Genomic DNA, 24,306 nt, shown 5'->3' with positions numbered 1-24,306 from the left:
TCCTAGGGTATATTACAACTACGGCGATATTCCCAGAGAATTTACCTTAAGGTACCAGAATTCTAACTCCTGGAGCGAGTATCCCTCGTGAAAGGGATATCGCGACATATCAGAGGACGTATTCTAGACACGTCACATGGCAATCTACAACCTGGACAGAGATTTCGTCTCGTAGGAGGTGATTGACGAGATACGAATTCGGTAAAGAAAAAGGGGAGCCGCTCCCAAGGCTTCCCTATCCCCCGATTCGTATGCGTGCCTGGCGCCAATCCTGGCGCCATCTGTATTCCTTGTAGCGTACACGAGGTGCTACAGATACTGTATGTAGGGAGGGGTCCTACAGCCCTTTTTTAGAATGGCGAGGGCGGGTCTATCAGGACGACATGGCCATCTCACCCAAAAACAGATTTTTCGCTTCGCTCAAAATCCGTTTTTTGGGCTCAAGCCATGTCGTCCTGATGGAAGTGTACCAGAGCATTACTGTATCTGTGGATTCTCAGAACGTGCCGTACTCCCCGGAGGTAATTTTTTCCCGGTCGACTAGACCTAGAGACCTAAGATATTACCGCTATACATCTTTTCAACTAACTATAAACTATGTTAGAGCTTCCTGCCCCCTACAGGGAAGAGTCCTATTAGACTCTGGAAAGTCTCGAAGAGTACATATATCTATGTATGAATACCAGGCAAGCTAATATAGTGGTCTCGCCCTATATTAAGTAAAGCATAGTTTGTATAGAACCACTGCGTCAATATATATTGACCAGTAATCCGCACAATACTTGTATTGGACAAAGGTTTATATCCGCATAGGAAGAAACTAATAAAACCGCCCTCGTCCCTTTATGGGACGGAGTCCTCCCATTAGGGGACTACATAAACCAATGCAACATAGCTTGCATAACAGAACAATTCTATCAGAATTATCCCAGATAAGATACATAGAATTAAAATGCTCAATTATACCAATAAATTGACACAGGTGAAAGAGATGCAAGGTTCTCAAGAACAAGTTTATTGACAGATAATAAACAGACAGGTTAACAACAAATATATATATATATATATATATATATATATATATATATATATATATATATATATATATATATATATATATATAAAAGAGAATAACCCAAAACTTTAAGCATAAGTATGATAGTAAACAGAACTTGTTTATCTGAAAGAAAAACCATTAAACACCACTTTAATTAGATACCAAGGTATCAAGTCATAAAAGTTTGTATTACAAATCAATCACATTAGCGTTAGAAACGCTCGGCACACATGTCTGAACTTATGCTAGGTTCACCTTTGAAAGAAGGAACAGTCTATATGGGCACTTGGTGCCCTCATTTAGTTTGTAGTACAGTATGTACCTACACACTCACCCTGGACTTAATCGTCCCAATTAAGACCACTGTTCCTCGCAGAGTTAAACAGTAGGGTTAACTACACGACCCACTGCTACCACAGATCTCTTAAGTTCCTCTACTTGCTTCGCATAGTGGCGAAAGAACACCCTGGAAGACTTCCAGCCCGTGTATGAACGGAAATGTTCAAAATCCATACAATTAAAGAAATTTAGAGATAAGGCAACTTTCCTCGGATCGTGACCTGCGGGTGTACTGTCAGGATGCGCTCTGCGAATAAGATATGTGATTTTCGCTCTGAGTTGATTCAGAGATAAATTTGAGCCTGATGTTTCTCCCCTGAATAGTTGACCACCCTTGAAGTCTGAAGTTCTACGAAGATAGACCTTTAGGCATTCTACTGGACATAGAGATACATCTTCTTTCAGAGGGCAGATTCTCCAGGGACCCCACCTGTTGGTGGGTAACTCGTTCTTGGCGAGAAACGTAGGATCCGGAAACAGGTTCAGATCCCCCCCATCCAGGAACTGAGCACGACCTGCCTCTCTCGAGAGGGCTACGATCTCACTAACCCTGGCCCCGGACGCGAGTGCAAATAGGAAAATAACTTTTTGCGTCAAATCCTTTAACGCACATTCTTCATTGCTCAACAGGGAGGCGAAATGAAGAACTTTGTCTAAAGACCATGAGATGGGCTTTGGAGGTGCTGAAGGTCTGAGCCTAGCGCAGGCTTTCGGAACTTTATTAAAGATCTCGTTAGCTAGGTCGATCTGGAAGGCAAATAAAATGGGTCTCATCAAAGCAGATTTACACACTGAAATCGTGTTAGCTGCCAACCCTTGGCCATGGAGGTGGATGAAGAAAGATAAGCAGAAGTCTGTTGAGATCTCCTGCGGATTCTTTGCCTTTACAAAGGCCACCCATTTTCTCCAAGATGACTCATATTGCCTTCTAGTCGATTTGCACTTATATTCCTCTAGGAAGTCTATGCTGGCTTTCGAAATCCCGAAACGCTTTTTCACCGCTAGGGAGAGAAAATCATGAGCTGCAGGGTCCGGGTTTTCTGTAATGAAGCGCAGACAGTCGACTTCTGGACTCGCTGGGTCAGAACTGGATCTGGTAGCGGCACGAACTTCATCTGTAGTTCCAACGCCAAGGGGAACCACATACTGTTTGGCCACTTGTGGGCCACTATTGCCGCTACCCCCTTGAAGGATCTCAGTTTCTTGAGGACCCTCAACAGAAGGTTGTGAGGAGGGAACAGATAAATCCTGGATCATCTGTTCCAGTCAAGGGACATTGCGTCCACTGCTTCCGCTAAGGGGTCCTCGTACGGGGACACGTACAGGGGCAACTTCTTGTTGTCTTTCGTCGCAAAGAGGTCTATTTGCAGTTCTGGGACTTGATTCAGAATGAAGGAAAATGATCCTGCGTCTAAGGACTATTCCGACTCTATCGGTGTGAACCTGGATAGAGCGTCCGCTGTCACATTGCGGACTCCTTGAAGGTGAACTGCCGACAGGTACCACTTCTTCTTTTCCGCCAATCGGAAAATGGCTAACATCACTTGGTTGAGAGGTGGTGACCTCGACCCTTGTCGATTCAAGCATCTCACAACCACCTCGCTGTCCATCACCAATCTTATGTGGATCGAGTGACGCGGGGAGACTTTCTTTAAGGTAAGGAGCACTGCCATAGCTTCTAGAAAGTTTATATGAAAGGTCCTGAATACCTTGGACCAAGTCCCCTGGACTTTTTTCCGATGAGAGTGACCTCCCCATCCCTCCTTTGAGGCGTCTGAGTGAATCGTCATCAACGGGGGAGGTGGCTGAAGAAGAACCGACTTCTTTAGATGTCTGGCTTGGGACCAAGGTCTGAGAAGAGTACGTAGCCGAGGCGGCACTGATCTTCTCAGGTCTCTTCGCGCGTTTGATGCATACCTTCTCCAAACTCCGGTTGCATCCTTTAGCTGTGCTCTTAGCACTGGGTCTGTCACTGAAGCAAACTAGAGAGAGCCTAGTACCCTCTCCTGTTCGCGTCTTGATATCCTTTCGGAATCTAGAAGTCTATTGACAGAGCCCGCTATCTCCTTCCTTTTCTTCGTCGGGATGGAGAAACTGTGTGACAAAAGGTCCCAGTGGATTCCCAGCCACTGGAACTTTTGGGATGGAGAAAGTCGAGACTTTTTTCTGTTGATCTTGAAGCCTAGGTACTCTAGGAACTGGATCACCTGACTGGAAGCTTGCAAGCATTTGGTCTCGGATGCTGCCCACACCAGCCAGTCGTCCAGGTAGGCTACTACCTGAATTCCCTTTAGGCGTAATTGTTTGAGAGCTGCGCTCGCAAGCTTCGTGAAAATCCTTGGGGCTATGTTTAGCCCGAATGGCATGGCTCTGAAGGCGTACAGTCTCCGTTGTAGCCTGAACCCTAAGTAGGGGGAGAGTCGACGGCTGATTGGAATGTGCCAATAGGCGTCTGACAAGTCTATAAAGACTGAGTATGCCCTCTTGGGCAGTAAGGTCCTTATGTGTTGCAGTGTTAGCATCTTGAATTTGCCATTCACTATGAACTTGTTGAGTGGCGACAAGTCCAGAATGACTCTGAGCTTTTCCGAGTCTTTTTTGGGAACACAAAACAGCCTCCCTTGGAATTTGATTGACTTCACCTTTCGGATCACCTTTTTCTCCAACAGTTCTTGAACGTACTCCTCCAAAACGGGGGTGGAGTGTTGGAAAAACCGAAGGCACGGGGGTGGAGTGCTGTACCAGCTCCAACCCAGTCCATTCTTGAGTAGGCTTTGGGCCCAGGGATCGAAGGTCCAGCGATCCCAAAATTTCATCAGTCTCCCTCCTACCGGTATCGTTTCACTTGGACTGCCGTCCTTAGGTCTTGCCTCCCTGACCACGACCACCTCTGAATCCCCTTCCCCTTGAGGGGCGCCTAGACGAGCCTCTGGCTGCTCCTCTAGGTTTTGCACGAAAGGAAGAAGACTGTCCTTCGAACGTTGGGGTGAATGTGGTTGACTGACCTGGCACAGCCTGGGGTACCCACTGAAAAGTACTCGGGGTTTGTGCCACCATCTGGGGCACTGGAGGCAAAGGCAATTGCAGTTGCTGTTGCTGTCTATAAGGCTTGGCTGGCCGAGACGGTAGCCTAGTCCTCATATTCTTCCTCTTTGGTTGAGGACCCTCATCCGGGGAAGATTTTCTTTTGATAGCCAGGCCCCACTTCTGGAGAAGGTTTCTATTCTCCACGGCGGCCTTATCAACAACCTCTTTGACCACATCGGTAGGGAAAAGGTCTTTTCCCCAAATGTTGGAGGAGATTAACTTCCTTGGCTCGTGTCTCACCGAAGCCCCGGTGAACACGAACTCCCTGCAAGCTCTCCTTGCCTTGACGAAGCCATAAAGGTCCTTCGTCACTGTGGCTAGGTGAGACTTAGCCACTACTATGAACATTTCATGGACCTTAGGGTCACTTGCCATCGTCTCAAGAGTAGTCTGATGAGACATTGAGGCAGCCAGTCTTTCTTTTGTCTCGAACTCTCTTCGTAAAAGAGATTCGGACAGCTTGGGGAGGTCCTCGCCGAATTGCCGTCCGGCAATATCAGCCTCCAACTTTCCCACTGAGAATGTCAGATGGACATCCTTCCAGTCTTTGTGGTCCATAGGCAGGGCCAGCGACAAGGGTTTACACTCCTCCAGGGAGGGGCAAGGCTTGCCGGCCTCGACTGCCTTTAGGACAGCCGCGAACCCTTTCTGTAAAAAGGGGAAGGCTCTATCAGGAGAGGACACAAAAGAAGGGAGCTTCTTGCTCAATGCAGCTACCTTCGAGTTAGAGAAGCCCCTCTCTTTCATCGAGGATGAAAGTAGGGCTTGAGCCTTAGTGTGGTCCATAATAATGACCTCCTTCGGCTCTGTCTCCTCCCTTGAAGCTGGTTCTTTTCTCAGCCGGACATAGCAGTCCAGATATGATGCCTTGCTGGGCCAGAATTCTACCTCCTCTAGGGCAGTGGTTCTCAAACTGGGGGTCGCGACCCCCCTGGGGGTCGCCAAATGCTTTTGGGGGGGTCGCGAGATGATGTTAAGAAAATATAAATATAAGTAAGCAAAAAATAGTATTATGGTCAACTTTAGTTTTAAGGCTAAATCATAATAATTCTGCTAAAATATTTCAAATCAATAATAAACCAAATGTTTATATTTTAGTACAACAAATATATATATATATATATATATATATATATATATATATATATATATATATATATATATATATATATATATATATATATATATATATATATATATATATATATATATATATTACACCTTATATTTTGTCATTTACCGTAACTAGTTACGAATTGTTACGCATCTTTAAGAATAACACTGAAAAAAGAGCCGGGTGGGACAATAGTAACACCATGGGCCTTTGCAAAAACTAAACTAAATACTACACACTAGTGATTCCCCCACTGCTGCGCTGGGACTAAGTTTCTATGCAGTAGTGTCATTGATTTAAGCTAGCATTATTAGTTTTGGAAGGTATGATTTATCAAACATAAACGTCTTTTTTTTTTGCTATTTTTGACAGTTCTGAGCTAGGGTGTATATCCGTCAGTCCGCGTGATTCTCATACGAGTAGGATATTCCCTCGCTAATAGCATACTAGTTTTGCCGTAACTTACTCATATTTTGTCATTTTATTTTTCCCCTTTAAGCAAACGAGTCTGTTAACTATAAAAAACGAAGCAAAATTATTAAAGCTGATGGACTTTCATGTATGGGTAAATGAATACATAATATTTAAATAAAACAAACTAAACATATAAAGAAATACAATAGTAATTGTGAAATAATAAACGAATAAATTTAAGATATACAAAAGGGAAAATAAGTAAATAGCTGAATAGTTAAATAGATAAATAAATGAATTAACACATTTATAGATAAATGCAAACAAAAATGAATGAAAAAATAAGTAATTAAATGAATATATAAAATGTAAAAAATTAATGGATAAGTAAATAAACTGATTGATTGATAAATAGATTAGTTAATGAATAAATAAATCAACTGATGAAATCAGTAACTGATTAGTTGATAAGCAAATAAAAAAAACAATAAATATAATATATTTATATATCAAGCCACTGATAGTGTTAAACTATTATTCATAATTTTTTTCCACGCATTACATTTTATTATACAATGTACTTGCAATAGTTCCAATATTTTACCTACATTTCCTAGAAACATCGTACAAAACCGAGATGTCACCTCCCCATCTCACTGTCAATTTACACTCGTACACGTTCAGTACCTGTCCGTTTTCCAGTCCTGAGCTCCGTTAGCGCACAGTGAATGAGCGTGACCAGTTGCCAGATGCTTAATAACAATGCATCACCAATTTATAGTAAAATTTTGACTTTTGCTTGATACTCAGGGTCTCAGATTACGTGATGCTTAAAACTAAATGTCAGTATACATACTTTCAAATTTATCTGGTATTTAAATAACAATTAATTGATATTTTATCTATCTGATTATCAATATGGCATTTACTATCAGCAGTCCAAGACGGCACATGAGTCGAGTTAGTCAACGGCGAGTCTTTCCTCAGTCACAGCTGCCTCGTGTGTGTTTAGGGACAATTTTTGATAGCAAGCTATATACATATTAAGCAACATGGAGCGATGGATAATTCGTAGGACTGCAAACAAGGAAGGAACATCAGATACTGACAACAGTGTCTCAGAAACAACTGATGAGATTCCTTCCGAACTACCATCTACCAGTACTACTTCAAATATAGATAAAAGGCAAGAAAAACGTAAGGGTAAGACCTCCCAGTATGACCAATCATCCAAACCCAAACTTCGGAAATATCAAGCAGAATTTATAAAATTCGGATTCACTAGTTTTACCATTGATAAGATGCAGTACCCCCAATGTGTTATGCGCTCAGAAGTACTTGCAAATGAAAGCTTAAAGCCTGTGAAAATGAAAAGGCATTTGCAAAGCAAGCATCCTTCTCATGCTGATAAACCAATAGAATTTTTCCATCGAAAGGAGGGAGAGTTGCAGGGTCAAAAACAAGTGCTAGCTCAGAAAACCACCACCTCTGCCAAAGCTCAGATGGCATCATTTGAGGTAGCATACATAATTGCACAGTCCAAGCAGCCACATACCATTGGGGAAACCCTCATGAAACCTGGTGCAGTGACTATGAGTCGGATTATGCATGGTAATAAGATGGCCCGTGAGCTGGAAACAGTCCCGCTGTCTAACGACACCATTACTCGACGAATTAATGACATTTCAAATGACATTAAGTGTCAGCTGATTGAGAGGGTTAAGGGAAAGAAGTATGCTTTGCAGCTAGATGAGTCGACAGACATATCAAATTCTGCACAATTACTTGCATTCATTAGATACAGTTTTGGTGGAAAACTTCAAGAAGACATGCTTTTTTGCACTGTACTAGAGGGGACCTGTACAGGTAGTGACATTTTCACAAAGCTAGACACCAAAATACAAAAGGAGGGCTTGTCTTGGGACCAGTGTGTTGGTGTGTGCACAGACGGTGCTGGGGCAATGTTGGGTAAGAGGAAAGGACTTAAAGCAAAAGTTTTACAAGTGGCACCTCACATAAATTTTACACATTGTATTATTCACAGGGAAGCTCTTGCTAGCAAAGCACTCAATCCAGAGTTAAGCAGTGTTCTTCAAACTGCGATTAAAATAGTAAATTACATCAAAACACGTCCCATAAATGCCAGGCTGTTCTCCACACTCTACAATGAGATGGGCTCGGAGCATGAAGCACTGTTGTTCCACACAGAAGTCAGGTGGCTGTCCCGAGGCAAAGTTCTCAGCCACTTGTACGAACTACGAGATGAGGTGCGCCTGTTCCTGATCAAATCTGAGTCCCAACTTGCTGACTATCTGACTGACCCTGACTGGTTAGCAAGTCTAGCATATTTGTCTTGTATATTCGAAAGACTTAATCTGCTGAATTTATCACTACAAGGCCCAAACACGAACATCTTGATTCTTTCTGACAAAATTGATGCATTTACAAGGAAGCTGGAACGATGGGCTGTGCGAGTTGATGGGGGCAGTGTTGAAATGTTTCCTGAGGTGGAAGAATTTATGGCGGAGAATGAATTAAGCGTCGATAACGTGAAGGTAATGATCACGACTCACCTACAAGGTCTTTTGGACCACTTCAAGAAATACTTCCCAAAAGAGACAACCCCACAACAATATGACTGGATACGGCAACCATTCACTGCTACAGGGGATCACTTATCATCCGACATGGAGGATGAGCTGCTGGAGCTCTCCAGTGATCGGACTTTACAGGCAACGTTTGGCTCAACCACACTGGATGAGTTCTGGATTTCAATTGCAAGGGAATATCCACAATTATCCATGGCAGCAATGATGTATTACTTCCTTTTGGATCAACCTATTTATGTGAAAAGACTTTTTCGGCACTGACTTATATAAAAAACAAATACCGATCAAGACTCAGGGTGGAGGATGATCTCCGAGTTGCCATCTCTGGTATCAAACCCAGGATGGAGTTACTGTGCTCAAAAAAGCAGGCCCATGTATCTCACTAATTGATGTTAGTTATTCATGATAAACTTAGGCCTGTGTAAATACTGTTTTCACTGTGGAATAGGGATATAATTAACTAATCACTGCTAGTGGAGCCCCATAGTTGGGCCTAAATATTGATCATTGTCATTAAACTTCCATGAATATTGTACTTTTATTTTAACAGTTACTAAATAAGTAATTATTTCACAAGAAATTCATACAGTTCTTCTAAAGCCAAAAAAAAAAGAAAAAAAAAATATTATCTCAGACATAATTTCCAAAATTTTCCAAAATATTGATTTTGAAACCAAAAGGGTATGAAATAGCTTTGAGTCTACTGGATGTTTGTGTGGGTATACTGTCTCATATGAGAATTATAGATCATTAGCTGATTTTAGGTTTCAGCAAATTTGTAATATCAGCACCCAAGTCAAACGCTATAATTATTTTGTTAATCATTTTAAGCCCAGCCTGAATATCTAAATTTTGGTATAAAGATACCAGTAATTTTTTCTTTATTGTGCTAAAGTTTACAAACACTGACATAATTTATGCTATCTGCAGTAGCTCTCTTCAACAAAGGTATAATTCTAATTTCATACTTATTTTTTTCTCTTGAAGCAGTTAGCAAAGTGTGAGTGCCTGTACGGATTTAACATTAATTCTATAAATTTAAATAGACTGTATTGCTTTGCCTATTTTGTCTTTAAAGATTGTGATTTTTTCTACAAGTAATAAATTAGTTAACTCTATAATGCGTATATTTTTTGCATTTATCTTATCATGTTTGTTGTTATTATGTTCTTATGATTCGGGGCATAGGCATGTACTGTGTGTGTGTGTGTGTGTGTGTGTGTCAGAAGCACTTCGGGGAAAGGCGAGGGTCATATGCCTCTAGCAATATCGTTTGGGGGGTCGCGGGCTGAAAAGTTTGAGAACCACTGCTCTAGGGGAACTGAACCCAGCTTATCCGAGATGACAATCTTTTCAGTCGTCATCGGCATGTGCTCAGCATACCTCCATGGGTTAGCATCTGAGAATATGGGAAGGTCTTTCACATTGAGCCTTTTCTGGGGCCCATGTGATTCTGCCAGGGACTGCATACGCAGTTCCATTGCAGCCGCCTTCTCCTGATTCTCCTTCTGCATTTGTTGGATCATTCCAACAATCGAAGAGAGGGGCTGTCCCAGTTCTACTGGGAGACCAGCCGATGTTGAGGGGATAGGCTCCGGTATCTGAACCGGAGTAGCCGGCACCTCGTCGACCTCATCCTCTACGACATCCAGGGTTTGAACTTGATCCTGACCTTCTGCCAGGAGGTCTTCTTTCAAACGTTCGTCCAGGTCAGACATCCTGTCATCCAACTGGATGTCTTGCATCGCAACTGCGACTTCCACGTCCACCTGGACTTGATCTTGAGGGATCTCCTCTTGAGGCTGGGGAATCACTGCCTCAGCTGATGACTGGGGAAAAAGATACGCCCTCATCTTCTCACTTGGAAGATAAGGGCCAGAGGTGTTCTTCTTGAAGCCCCTTACCCAAGTACGAAGCTTTTCCCTTGCTATATCCCTTGATTCCGCCGTTCTAGGGGAATCAAAAGCCTCAGTAATCAGGTTAGTGCATACAGTACATACCTGAGGGTCCCAGTACTGGAGATCATCCTTGGAGACAGCGCATGCTGCGTGTCTCCTACAACACTCATGTCCGCAGAGGTTCTTGCTGCGGACATTGCAGGAAACATTTCCGCACTTCGGAGGGTCCTCCTGTAAAGAGAAGAAATTTTCATGAGTATCAAGTGAACTATGTATCACTGGATATGCATAGTATAGCATAACAATTCATAAAGGAAAGACACACACTTGTGTTTCCCTCACAACCCATTGTTGCAGCCTTCCAGATAATAAAATCAAAATGGTTTATCTCTTCTAGAGTAACCAATGCAAGGTTTCCAGAGGAAACAGGTGGAGCTCACACCTAAGCAATGATTTTAAAATCCTGGATAATAGACAGGGAAGAACTCTGCTTCCTATCTGAGGGCAACAGCAAAGGGCTGTGCAAGAAAACACAATAGTGTTAGAAGATACAGTGCTGTACCTAAACCTTTACTATAGTTTTCTTCTTACTGTATATGCTATACAGAAGAATACTAGTACAGTATAGGAGGATGTGTGCCGGCCTGCCTTTGCCGGCCGGCACACACCACAACTAGCTTTAAAGTATGCTACTTAACAGCTATAGGGTGGCAGCACTCTGGTTCAAATGCCTGTGCCGGTCGGCAGCAACTGCCGGCCGGTAACAGCCAGTGTTGGCCGGCAATGGCTGCCGGCCAGCAACTACACAAGGTAGTACCCAGCTGCCGGCCACACTCTTGGTGACCGGCAGACAAGGACTGACATAAGCCGGCTGGCAAAGGTACAAGACCGATGCCAGCCGGCAGCAAAAGAACCAGAAGACTACACCTGCCCGGCTGCCGGCCTATGAGGCCGGCAGCCGGGACAGGTACAGCACTAGAAGAAAATAGAATGGATGCCGGGATAAGAGTGTACACAAGCCCCAAGCCCGGCAACCGAAAGAGTGCATATAAGGAAGGGGAGAAACTAATTCAGGCTTCCTTGACCAATGCCGTCCGGCTCTGCCGGCAGACATGGATGAGGGACCAAGAGAGGTCCGGGCAGCACTCGAAAACATAAGACCCTTGCCGGCCAGCAGCTCTGCCGGCCGGCAATGGGCTGAGTCAATTCCATATCCCAACCTATACTAGGTCCAGAAGTAGAACGACGTACAGTACAGTAAGACCCCTGCCGGCCAGCTCTGCCGGCCGGCAAGGTACAGTACAGTAATGGCTAGGCCATTACGGAGATAGAGGGGGAAGGGACAAGAGGGTCCTGCCAACCTTGCTTTAGTGACAGATCACCCGCAGCCAAGAAACTTATCTTAGCCTAAGGGAGATCTAAGGGGAAAGGCCAGCAATACTTGCCAGCTTCCAGAGCACCAAAGCAAGGAAGGCATTGCTACTCCCAAGGGAAGAACTTATCCTCCCCCGAGAACAGCAACAGGACTTAGTCTGGTCGATCACAAAAGAAGGAATCATAACTACAGAAACCTTCGGTAGTGACCTAAGGGATCTAAGCTCCCTTTATATGTGTTAGGTCAGCGAGGGGGACTCTGCCCCAAGCCAGACAACACAGACTCAGACTAAAAACTCTGTTGTTCTGTCCCTCTTGAACCATAACTACAGGAACAGGAAGGTACAGTAACACCCCAGTATAGTTTTATCGAAAATAAATTCGGAAAAAACCACTTAGGGATAAGCCCAAGGCTTAAACAGAGGGAAAGGGATTGCATACCTTCTCCGAAGAAAAGAAAGCAACCGGGGAGTATGATAAAGTATACTAAGGCTCCATAAGCAATTAGCCTAGGCACCAAGAGAATCGATTACCTAATTCACCGAAACTCACACGTATACAATCTTGGAAATATTCCACACAGTCTAAATTGTATAAAATATAGCCTAAAGCTTCAATAAAATTTTAATTACACTCGGAAAAACCAAAATCATGCATGAAGTACTAGGACCAAACGACTAGGCTACATGGCCTAGCGTAGGCCAGAATGGCGAATACTTCGCCAAATAATACTAAGCACGAAAGGAAATCCTATGTAAAGCTAAATAGCTAAAATTTATTAAAGCAAAACAACCAGGAATGTTGCTCTGACTAACTAATTTATACCTAGCGAGCGACAGTGTCCAGGACACCACTGGTAGGCTACGGCTCTTGTATCAAAGATTAATCCTATTAATCACTCAAAATTTTACCAAGAGCCTACATTTATACATAACAGACACTATACTCAACTTATCAGAGGCCAACGAAGATGGAGAAGCCATGAAAAGCCGAATAAATCCAAGATTTGCGAGAAAAACAGGAAAAAAACACCGAGTTGTTAAGCTACGCAAAAAGGAATGCAGATGGCGCCAGGATTGGCGACAGGCACGCATACGAATCGGGGGATAGGGAAGCCTTGGGAGCGGCTCCCCTTTTTCTTTCCTGAATTCGTATCTCGTCAATCACCTCCTACGAGACGAAATCTCTGTCCAGGTTGTAGATTGCCATGTGACGTGTCTAGAATACGTCCTCTGATATGTCGCGATATCCCTTTCACGAGGGATACTCGCTCCAGGAGTTAGAATTCTGGTACCTTAAGGTAAATTCTCTGGGAATATCGCCGTAGTTGTAATATAACCTAGGAAGCTACCCTATAGGAACTTCCATCAGGACGACATGGCTTGAGCCCAAAAATATATATATACATGTATGTATATATATATATATATATATATATATATATATATATATATATATATATATATATACATACATATATATATATATATATATATATATATATATATATATATATATATATATATATATATATATATATATATATATATATATATATATATATATGTGTGTGTGTGTGTGTGTATGGGTGTGTTTGTGTATATATATATATATATATATATATATATATATATATATATATATATATATATATATATATATATATATATATATATATATATATTAATATATATATATATATATATATATATATATATATATATATATATATATATATTTATTTATAAAGAATTGATGCAATTATAACTACACAATTATTCTTGCAATCTCCTTGTCTTATTTATGTAATTACACCTTGACTTTGTAATCCTATCTTAATCCCCCATCTGCATTACTGTGTCCTTACGTAGGCCAGTCATTTTATGGATATACCCACCACAAATTGCAATAGTAATGAAACTTGGCATTTTTGCTTCTTTTGACCCATGTAATAACATAGTAAAAGTCAAGGAAATTCGAGGCATTGGAACACATTCATTTCGAGCAACCACTTTTTGAAAGTTATGCACGAAAATACGCTAATAGAAATGGCATAACATTTTTTGTTATAACAGTGCTTTTGTTATTTCTTTCACATTTCTCGAAAGATGTCAAACAATTTTATTATTAAATAAATAAATTGAGATAATTAACGTCCAATAGCCTTGTTTTTTTTTTTTTTTTTTTCTTTTTAGGTTAACCAGTAGCATGGACGATTGCGTTTTCTGCAGCGAGTCTCTCGGCAACGGCAAACAAACCACAAAATTAGGTGCCAAAGGGTGTGATGGAATAAACAAGGTAAATGACCTACGGCAGGCTGATATCAGTGTCGCACCTGGACAAGTTGTACACACCAAATGCAGGAAGGACATCTTCTCCCAACTGTCTATTGAGCGAGACATCAGAAAACGCTGATATGACTGTACTGGTGGTTTCAGCGGCACTGTGCGTGCGTGTCGATCTGCCAGTTCTGCGTTTCACTACAGCGAACACTGATTGTTCTGTGGAACACCAGACAAGTACCAGGGCAGACAAAAAAACGCATAAACTTATACCAGTCCGAACAATGGACTTCCAGAGGAAGGTTACAGAGAGCTGTGTTGAACGCAATGATGCATGGTCAGAGACAGTAAAGGCTCGAGTAGAATTCGTTCAGGACTTGCATGCCGGTGACGCAGTCTATCACAATATATGTAGCATAAACTTCAGAACTGGGAAGCAGATTCCACGCCAGTTCCTTACAGTGCCAAGCAAGCGACCTAAGTATGGTAGACCGGCTGATGACACACGGAATGATGCATTCATAAAAGTCGCAGAGTACCTCAAAGCCAACGACGAGGAACAGACAACGATACCGGATCTCATAGGAAAAATGGGGGAATTTCTTCTTGGAACTGATTGCACACCTTATGGATTCACCTACATGAGGGAATGTATCCAAAAGCACTTTGGTCAGGATATCACCATCGCAGAAATAAATGGCAAAGAGAATGTTGTGACCTTTCGCCACAGGGCCTCTGCGATCATTCACGAATTCCATCAAAGGCCAAAGGTGACATCATATGAAGCTGAGAAGATGAGACTGATTAAGACTGGTTATAACTAAGACTAGCCATAGAGGGGAAGTGAAATACATTATCCCATTATGGGAAACGTTGGCGTATATGTTTCAAGGCATTTTGAGAGCTTTGTCGAATAAGTAACTAATAGCATCATTTCGTGAAGAAGGCCTACATTGCACAATTAAGACCTTTTTTTTTCCACTTGTATTGTTTTCAGTGCTTAGTAGTGCATTTAAATTTATATTTTCATAGTTTATATAGGAAAGATGTGTTTTAATATTGTTACTCTTCTAGAAATAATATATTTCAATTACTCATTACTTACGCATAGTTTATTTATTTCCTTATTTCCTTTCCTGATTGGGCTATTTTTTCCAGTTGTAGCCGTTTAGTTGTCACTTAGCTATTAACAACAACAACAACAACAACAACAATAATAATAATAATAATAATAATAATAATAATAATAATAATAATAATAATAATAATAATAATAATAATAATAATAAAGAGAATCATATTTTCTTCCTAAAAGCACTTATTCTCAAATGAGAAATGGAAATCTAGATGATTTTAAAGCGAGTAAGAAAGTGTAAAACAATTTCAAACATCTTAAATGTCGTAAACCACATTGCAAAAGATATTTTTTAGTCATACATTTATCCAGATTCTGAAGAGAAGCATGGGGCAGCCTTATGTTCATCCTGGCATGGCTGAGAAGATAAATAGAATTGTCGAATGTCAGGTAAGGACGCCATTTTGTCACCTTTATAACATTTCATTCTAGGATTCTGTAGCTAGGGAAAAAAATAATGCCAGGCTGATGGGTGGGTGCAAGCGCTTCTGATCCTTAAACGTTTAAAGGACGTCATGAATGACGAAGGAGAGGGAAAGTAACAATGCCCTAGCAGGACAGTGCATGTGAGACTGGCCATATTATTATTATTATTATTATTATTATTATTATTATTATTATTATTATTATTATCATTATTTGATAAGCTACAACCCTAGTTCGAAAAGCAGGATGCTATAAGCCCAGGGGGACCCAGCGGAGAAAATATCTCAGTGAGGAAAGGATACAAGGAAAAATAAAATATTTTAAGAACAGTAACAACAATAAGATAAGTATTTCTTATACAGAATATAAAAACTTTAACAAAACAAGAGGAAGAGAAGTTAGATAGAATACTGTGCCTGAGTGTACCCTCAAGCAAGAGAACTCTAATCCAAGACAGTGGAAAACCATGGTAGCTGGTAGGCCACAAGGATGGGGGAGGGTGCAGATACTACAAGAAACTATCGATCTTGAGCGGGTCTTGAACCTCAGTACAGCAGAGCGCCAGGCTGCGACATTTCTCTAAGTCAACGGAACCCAATCTTGATGATAACATTTATTTACCACAGGACTATGTCGGAATTTCTTTAGACCTATTATATCTCTTCTGTGTTGATATCCCTTGTGTTTGTGTATCTTTGATTCATGGTTCTTTATCCCACTGTCTCATTATTATTATTATTATTATTATTATTATTATTATTATTATCATTATTATTATTATTAGTCGTTGGAAAAGCAAGATGCTATAAGCCCAAAAGCTCTATTATTATTATTATTATTATTATTATTATTATTATTATTATTATTATTATTATTATTATTATTATTATTAATCGTTGGAAAAGCAAGATGCTATAAGCCCAAAGGCTCCATTATTATTATTATTATTATTATTATTATTATTATTATTATTATTATTATTATTATTATTAATCGTTGGGAAAGCAAGATGCTAAAAGCCCAAAGGCTCCAACAGGGTAAATAGCCCAGTGAGGAAAGGAAATAAGGAAATAAATAAACTAAATGAGAAGTTATGAGCAAATAAAGTAAGATATTTTTAGAACAGTAACAACATTAAAACAGATCATTTATATCGAAACTACAAAAAGACTTATGTCAGTCTGTTCAAAATAAAAACATTTGCTTCAAGTTCGAACTTTGGAAGCTCTACTGATGCCACTGCCCGATTAGAAAGATCATTCTACATCTTGGTCACAGCTGTAATTAACTTCTAGAATACTGTGTAGTATTTAAGCCTTATTATGGAGATGGCCCGACTATTAGAGTTAACTGCGTGTTTATTATTACGAACAGAATGGAATTGTCCAGGGAGATCTGAATGTAAAAGATGGTCAGAATTATGAAAAATCTCATGCAACATGCAAAATGAACTAATGAGCTAAAGATTAATATCTAGATCACGAATAAGAAATTAATAGACCGTAAGTTTCTGTCATACAGATTAAGATGAGTATTAGCAGCTGAGGATCAGACAGGAGAACAATACTCGAAACAAGGTAAAATGGAAGAATTTAAACACTTCTTCAGAATAGATTGATGGGTTTTAAGAAAGCTTTTTTTTTGGGGGGGGGGGAGGGGATGGCCATCAGAAAAACTGAAAATAAAATACCTCACAGATTTATAGAAAATGGGTATTAGGAATTCTCCGATTAGGGAGATCATTCCACAATTTGGTCACAGCAGGAATAAAAGAACTAGAATATTTTGTAGTATTTAATCTCATGGTGGAGAAGGCTTGACTATTAGAATTAACTGCATACTTAGTATTACGAACAGGATGGTGCTGTCCGGGAAGATCTATATGTAAAGGATGGTCAGAATAATTAAATATTATATGCAACATGCATATTAAACTAATTACCAGATATTAATATCTACATCAAGAATAAAAAAAAATAATAGACCGTAAGTTCCCGCCCAACAAATCAAAATGAGAATCAGCAGATGAAGGCCAGACAGAGGAACAATTTCGGAACAATATGAAATGAATGAATTAAAACACTTCTTCAGAATAGGGTGATCATAAAAAATCTTGAAAGACTTTCTCGATAGACCAACTTTTTGTTCATTTGAAGCAGATACAGACCTAACATGTTTCTCAAAAGTAAACTTATTGTCAAGAATCACAACTAAAATATTAAAAGAGTCATAGAGAATTAAAGAAACATTATCAATGAAAAACTTCAAAAGATTGAGGAGGAACTGTCCTTAACCTACTTACAATCATACTTTGAGTATTGTTAGGATTCAACTTCATGCTTCATAATTGGCACCATGCACTAATTTTAACTAGATCTCTATTAAGGGATTCCGCAAGCACAGATCTACATTCAGGGGATAGAATTGATGCAAAGAGAGTAGCATCATCTGCATATGCTACGAGTTTGTTTTCTAGGCCAAACCACAAGTCATGTGTATATAGTATGGAAAGTAATGGGCCAAGAACACTACCCTGAGGAACACCAGAAATCACATTCCTATACTCACTATGGGGCCCATCAACAACAACTCTTTACGATGTATTACTTAAAATTCAATAATAAGGCTAAGAAATTACCCACCTACTCCCAACTGTCTGAGTTTGAACTCAAAGGCAGCACTAAAATGAAGGTCAAATCATATGAACTTTCTGACCACAATAAAGGGATTTCTTTTCAGCATTGAAAATTGTAAGAAGGGCGTCTCATGCTCCAAGGCCTGTACGAAAACCAAATTGTAAACTAAGGGACAGGTGATTACCTTCAGCAAACCTATTAAGAAATTCTGCCAAAAGACATTCAAAAACTTTAGGTAATAGGGAGTTACGGAAATTGGGCGATGAACAGTTGGACTTGAGCAGCCACAAACACATTTACATAGTGGAAAAACATTACCAATTTTCCAATAGGTTCTAAAAGCTCCTCTTCTAGCTAACTTGCGCAAAATAACACAACTTTTGAACTGAGAAATCTGCAGTCTCTATAAAAAACCAAGGAATAATACCATTTGGGTCTACACTCTACACCTCCGTAAACATCAAGGTTCATAAAAATAGGTTTAATTTCACGAGATGGAAAAGCTAAAATATTTAGTTTAGACTTAGGAAAACATGAATCACGAAGATCAAGTTTTTTTTATTACTCTGCTTATTGTCAAACACATCAGCCAAAAGGGTTGCCTTTTCCTTTGGACAATGAGGGACAGAGTCATCTGGTTTAAGTTAAGGAGGAACTGTTGCATCTAAACTTAAGAGTGTATATTTAAGGGCAGCCCACTACTTATGGTCCTGGGTTGTACCATAAATGGTTTCTTTTACGGGTAAATTGTGATGCTTTTCAGTGAAACATAAACTCTCTGAGGAAATGCTAAGGTGAGTATAGTTATTCCAAGTTAAATCAGATCTATTACCCTTCCACAAATGATAGGTCTTACCATTCCAAATATGTTAGGCCTCCTGGTTCTCCAATTAAACACTTATAAAATCATCATTGAACCACTATTTATCCTTCACACGGTACCTTAGCACACGAGAAGGGATACGCATATCAATTATGTTGACTAGATTCTCGTTCAAAGGATTAACAGGATCAACCCGATTATACAATTGTGATCAATTCAGCCATGAGAGCGTGGGTACGCAATAAAATGGACGTATAGTTTATTTATTTCATATGTAGTATTATACTGTACTTTAGTATTTCTACTTATGCAAATGTTGATTAAAATTTCATTACTATTGCATCAGTATAATGACTCGTATAATACCTGATCACTGAAAGTTCTGAAACCCGGTCTGGCTAATAAAAAATATTATTTCATTCGGATGAGAATCCGTTTATAGATTTCCAATGCAAATACTGCTATTTTATATCATGTGAATTTAGTAGAGGGGAGAGAGAGAGAGAGAGAGAGAGAGAGAGAGAGAGAGAGAGAGAGAGAGAGAGAGAGAGAGAGAGAGAGAGAGAGATTAAAAAAACGTTTCTATTCATAAAGGTTCCTACAGTTTATATTTAATACATTTTTCATCTTTATTGAAAGGTATCTGAATAACCAAAAACAATGATAAAAAAAGATCTATTTTCCGAGGAATGGAAGATGATGCTTTAAATAATCACAGCCTAAAAAAAGTTGATGCGTTGATATTTTATGAACTACTATGCAACTTTAATCCATTACTTTAATTCGGGAGACAATGCTCAAACAAAATGTAATTGCTATCACGAGCTACCATGAACCGGCATATCCTTTGGCATATATTAAATTTTAACGTCATTAAATGTGAAATACGAGCAAATGCAGGAACTGTTATTATGAAATACATTTTCAGGATATTGGGCCATGTTCAATATCTACTTTATATCTTGGTGATTTTTCAGCTTTTCAAAATATTTAATAACTTAATGTTGATTATTGTAGTTATCCAACTTTATACAATATCAATATTCCCATACAAACATGAAAGTGATCTTTTAGCTCAAAGCTTTATGAAGTATATTTCCGAATATTTTAATTTACTCGTATTTTAAGAGGTAAATGATAAACTTTTTTTTTAAATAAAATCTTTTAAATTCATTAACTTCGGTTTCTTTGAAATACATTATACGGGGAAGGATTATTTTATATGCCGACAATTTGAAAGGGATTTGCAGCATTGAAGCATTTATAAACAAAAGTTATACCAGAGATAAATATCACACACAGACACAGACACAGACACAAGCGCACATTGGCATGCACAAAAATATGCATACGCACATATACATATATATATATATATATATATATATATATATATATATATATATATATATATATATATATATATATATATATATATATATATATATATATATATATATATATCGGCTTATATATGTAAGATATTATTCTATTGATATATTCAGTTACTTATTTTCTATCTATTTGCCTACCTATATATATATATATATATATATATATATATATATATATATATATATATATATATATATATATATATATATATTTCATGTTATCCGTTAATAATATTGTATATCATCCGTTGGGGAGAATTACGTGAAATATATCGTTCAATACCTCAAACTACGAAATACATGTATAGTCTGCTGTTTGTGTGTTTGGGATATATATATATATATATATATATATATATATATATATATATATATATATATATATATATATATATATATATATATATATATATATATATATATATATATGTGTGTGTGTGTGTGTGTGTGTGTGTGTGTGTGTATGTGTGTGTGTGTGGTTGTGTATGTGTGTGTATGTATGGATGGATGTCTAGCCATGTTAATAACTCTAAAAGTAAATAAAAACTGGAAATCATAATTCAAGTTTTTTTCTACGAAATAATAGTTAATTTCTTCCACCTCTATCCAATCCACGGGTATTGCTTACGAAATACCTGCGTGTACCATATCTCTTAATCAGTTTTGCATACATTAGATATTTTCTTAACACAGAGATATCGTTCATGAAATGCCTGACCTACACCGGTAATATGATAGTAATATGATACACACACACACACACACACACACACACACACACATATATATATATATATATATATATATATATATATATATGTGTGTGTGTGTGTGTGTGTGTGTGTGTACGTGTGCGTGTGCGTATGCGTGTGCGTGTGTGTGTGTGTGTGTATCTAAATTTATAATATTCATGATTATATGATAATCACTAATTGGGAAATTAGAGTATTTGATACTTATTTCAATTTTATTTCTCATTACTAAATTTCATTTTTACATAACGGTAAAGATAATAAATATCATCCCACCCTCTCTCTCTCTCTCTCTCTCTCTCTCTCTCTCTCTCTCTCTCTCTCTCTCTCTCTCTCTCTCTCTCTCTCTCTCACCAAGCATTTAGTTGCGTAGAAAAATTCATGAAAAGTATCCTACTGGGACACAGATTTACTCCTACGCTATGCTTTTTTTTTTAACATTTTCCTGTTTAACTACATTTATGAAATATATAGAATATGAATGATGACTAATTTGTTTAAATACGATGCTTTTAATCATTATCTTTGGTATTAGTTGAAACATCTACTTATTTGCATATCTATATACTAAATCTAAATAAACGTATTTTGGATATGGTTATGTTAATTCTGCTATAAAATAATTCTGTTTCATTCTTTTCATCATGTTTCTTCCTAGCTTTTTTGGCGTTTTTAGAAAATACAAAAAAAAAAAAAAAATACAAAAAAACATTCTAGAAGTATTTACAATGACTAATATATTCATTTTTAAATATTTTTCTACTATTTAAGAAATAATACATTCAAAAGATTGATATTGGTAAGCCCTATTAAAAAGACCATCGAAATATTAGTGGAAAAGTTTTATTTTATGGAAGCATAACCACTATTGGAGGCTATAAAATCCAATATTCTCTCACCACATCTCAAAATATATATTTTTTCCTCTCTGCCTAATAGTTTGTCACTATACATTTATCATTGTACGTAACCCGGCAAACAATATCATCTAAATATTTAGATAGATATGCACACACATATACACGCACCCTCTCTGACCAAAGTATGACTACTCCTCTCCAAAATACTCCATATATATATATATATATATATATATATATATATATATATATATATATATATATATATATATATATATATATATATATATATATATATATATATATATATATATATATATATATATAGCCGGTATGTTGCTTATCATCAAATACAGGAGATATCTATGGGAATTTTAAAGATATTCCTGGCAGTGTTCATTAGGGCTTATCATCAAAAGGTCAACATAAATCCTACTTCATTTATCTTTAATCATTTGTATGTCACTTTTAAAAGTAATAGTTTTTAGAGTGGTATCCACATTACTTAATAGTTTAATGAGATCGAATTTGTTTACGTTCTATGTTGATATACAACGGAGAATTTTATCATTATTATACAGAAAGTCTTTTGTAGTGAATTTATGTACAACAATTTCAAAGGAAATACAAATTTGCTTCGCGTAATATTCTTTTCTCTTGCAAATTATTTTAAATTAGTATGCGACTACGAGTAATAATTGCGTTAATGTTAATTATGACCTGAATGCAATCACTAATTACATATAGTTAAATACTGTCATCAAGCAACTGGCTCTAATTTTCCCTTTTGTTAGTGTAAAAAGAATGTTTTAAATTTCAGAATATAAAGTTCCTCATACCAGGCTTTGTGTCCGTGTGTGATCGAGTATGTCTTTGAATGTGTATGTGTGTGTGTGTTTTTTGTGTTTGTGTGAGTCAGAACGAGAGGCAGACAGGAAGAAACAAAGAGATATTTTTACTACAAAATAACCAATATTCTCTTTCACTAATATTATGAGAAAAAGAGGAACGCCCACATCCTTGTAATAATATAAGTATTCTAAACAAACGATATGAGTAACTTATAATCTAAAAGTGTCTTCACATATAACTGTAATTAATGAATGGAGAACGTTTAAGAAGGTAAACATGGGTCAGATTCTACGTTGAATAATAAGAGAAACTACTTTGATATGTTAATTTATAAATGGTAACTGTGACGATAATGGTCATTAATGTAGAAAAGCAGTTAAGTCATTTCTAAAATGGCTTTCTGGTAATATTTTTTTATGAACAAAACAACCTCGTATGTACTTAAGCACAATTTACATATTGATAGCTACAAAATGAGGCAGCATTAGATTTAATGTGGAATAATCTCCCTTGAGTATAGCTAGTGAATTATACCAAACCTGAAATTAATATTTATAATCAGCTAATGTTTTGTTTAAGGTTTTACTTGGCGGTATTCTAATGTTGTTATGTCCACGGGGTGATAGGTGATAGGAGGATAGATGTGTGAGAGGCAAAAGAACGTGCTAGAAATAGGAATGAATGGCGAGCGATTGTGACACAGTTCCAGTAAGTTTTCCTGATTCCTCCGGGCGTCTTGGTGACTGCTGATGTACCATACTCAATATTTTTTAGTAAAGCGCATTTGCACAGACTCAGAGCGGTGCCCTTTTAGCTCGGAAAAGTTTCCGTTATCTGATTGGTTAGAATTATCTTGTCCAACCAATCGGCGATCAGGAAACTTTTCCTAGCTAAAATGGCACCCCTGCGAGTCGGTTCAAATCTTTCTCACTAAAAAGAATTGACTATAGAAGTAAGGGGTTTACCATATGAAGCTTCATTTATGGTGGCTAAAGGGGGAAGTTGGGCTGTGGCATCCTAGAAGTACCAACCAAAACTTGGCTGAATCCCTCGTCAGGGCGGGAGGAACTAGGAGAAACTTCCGCTTTTGTTCTTTATGTTGGCACCTCCTAAAATTGAGTGAAGTGCCTTAGTACTTAGATAGAGGAGAATAGTTACTTATCTTAATAAACTTGGCTGAATCCTTCGTCGGGCCGGGAGAAACTAGAAGAAATTTTCTCTTTTGTTGTTTATGTCGGCAACTCCTAGAACTGA

This window comes from Palaemon carinicauda, chromosome 14 (genome assembly GCF_036898095.1).
Source record: "Palaemon carinicauda isolate YSFRI2023 chromosome 14, ASM3689809v2, whole genome shotgun sequence".
NCBI lineage: Eukaryota > Metazoa > Arthropoda > Malacostraca > Decapoda > Palaemonidae > Palaemon > Palaemon carinicauda.
The sequence above is the reverse complement of the archived record's forward strand: the minus strand, read 5'-3'. Positions refer to the sequence as shown.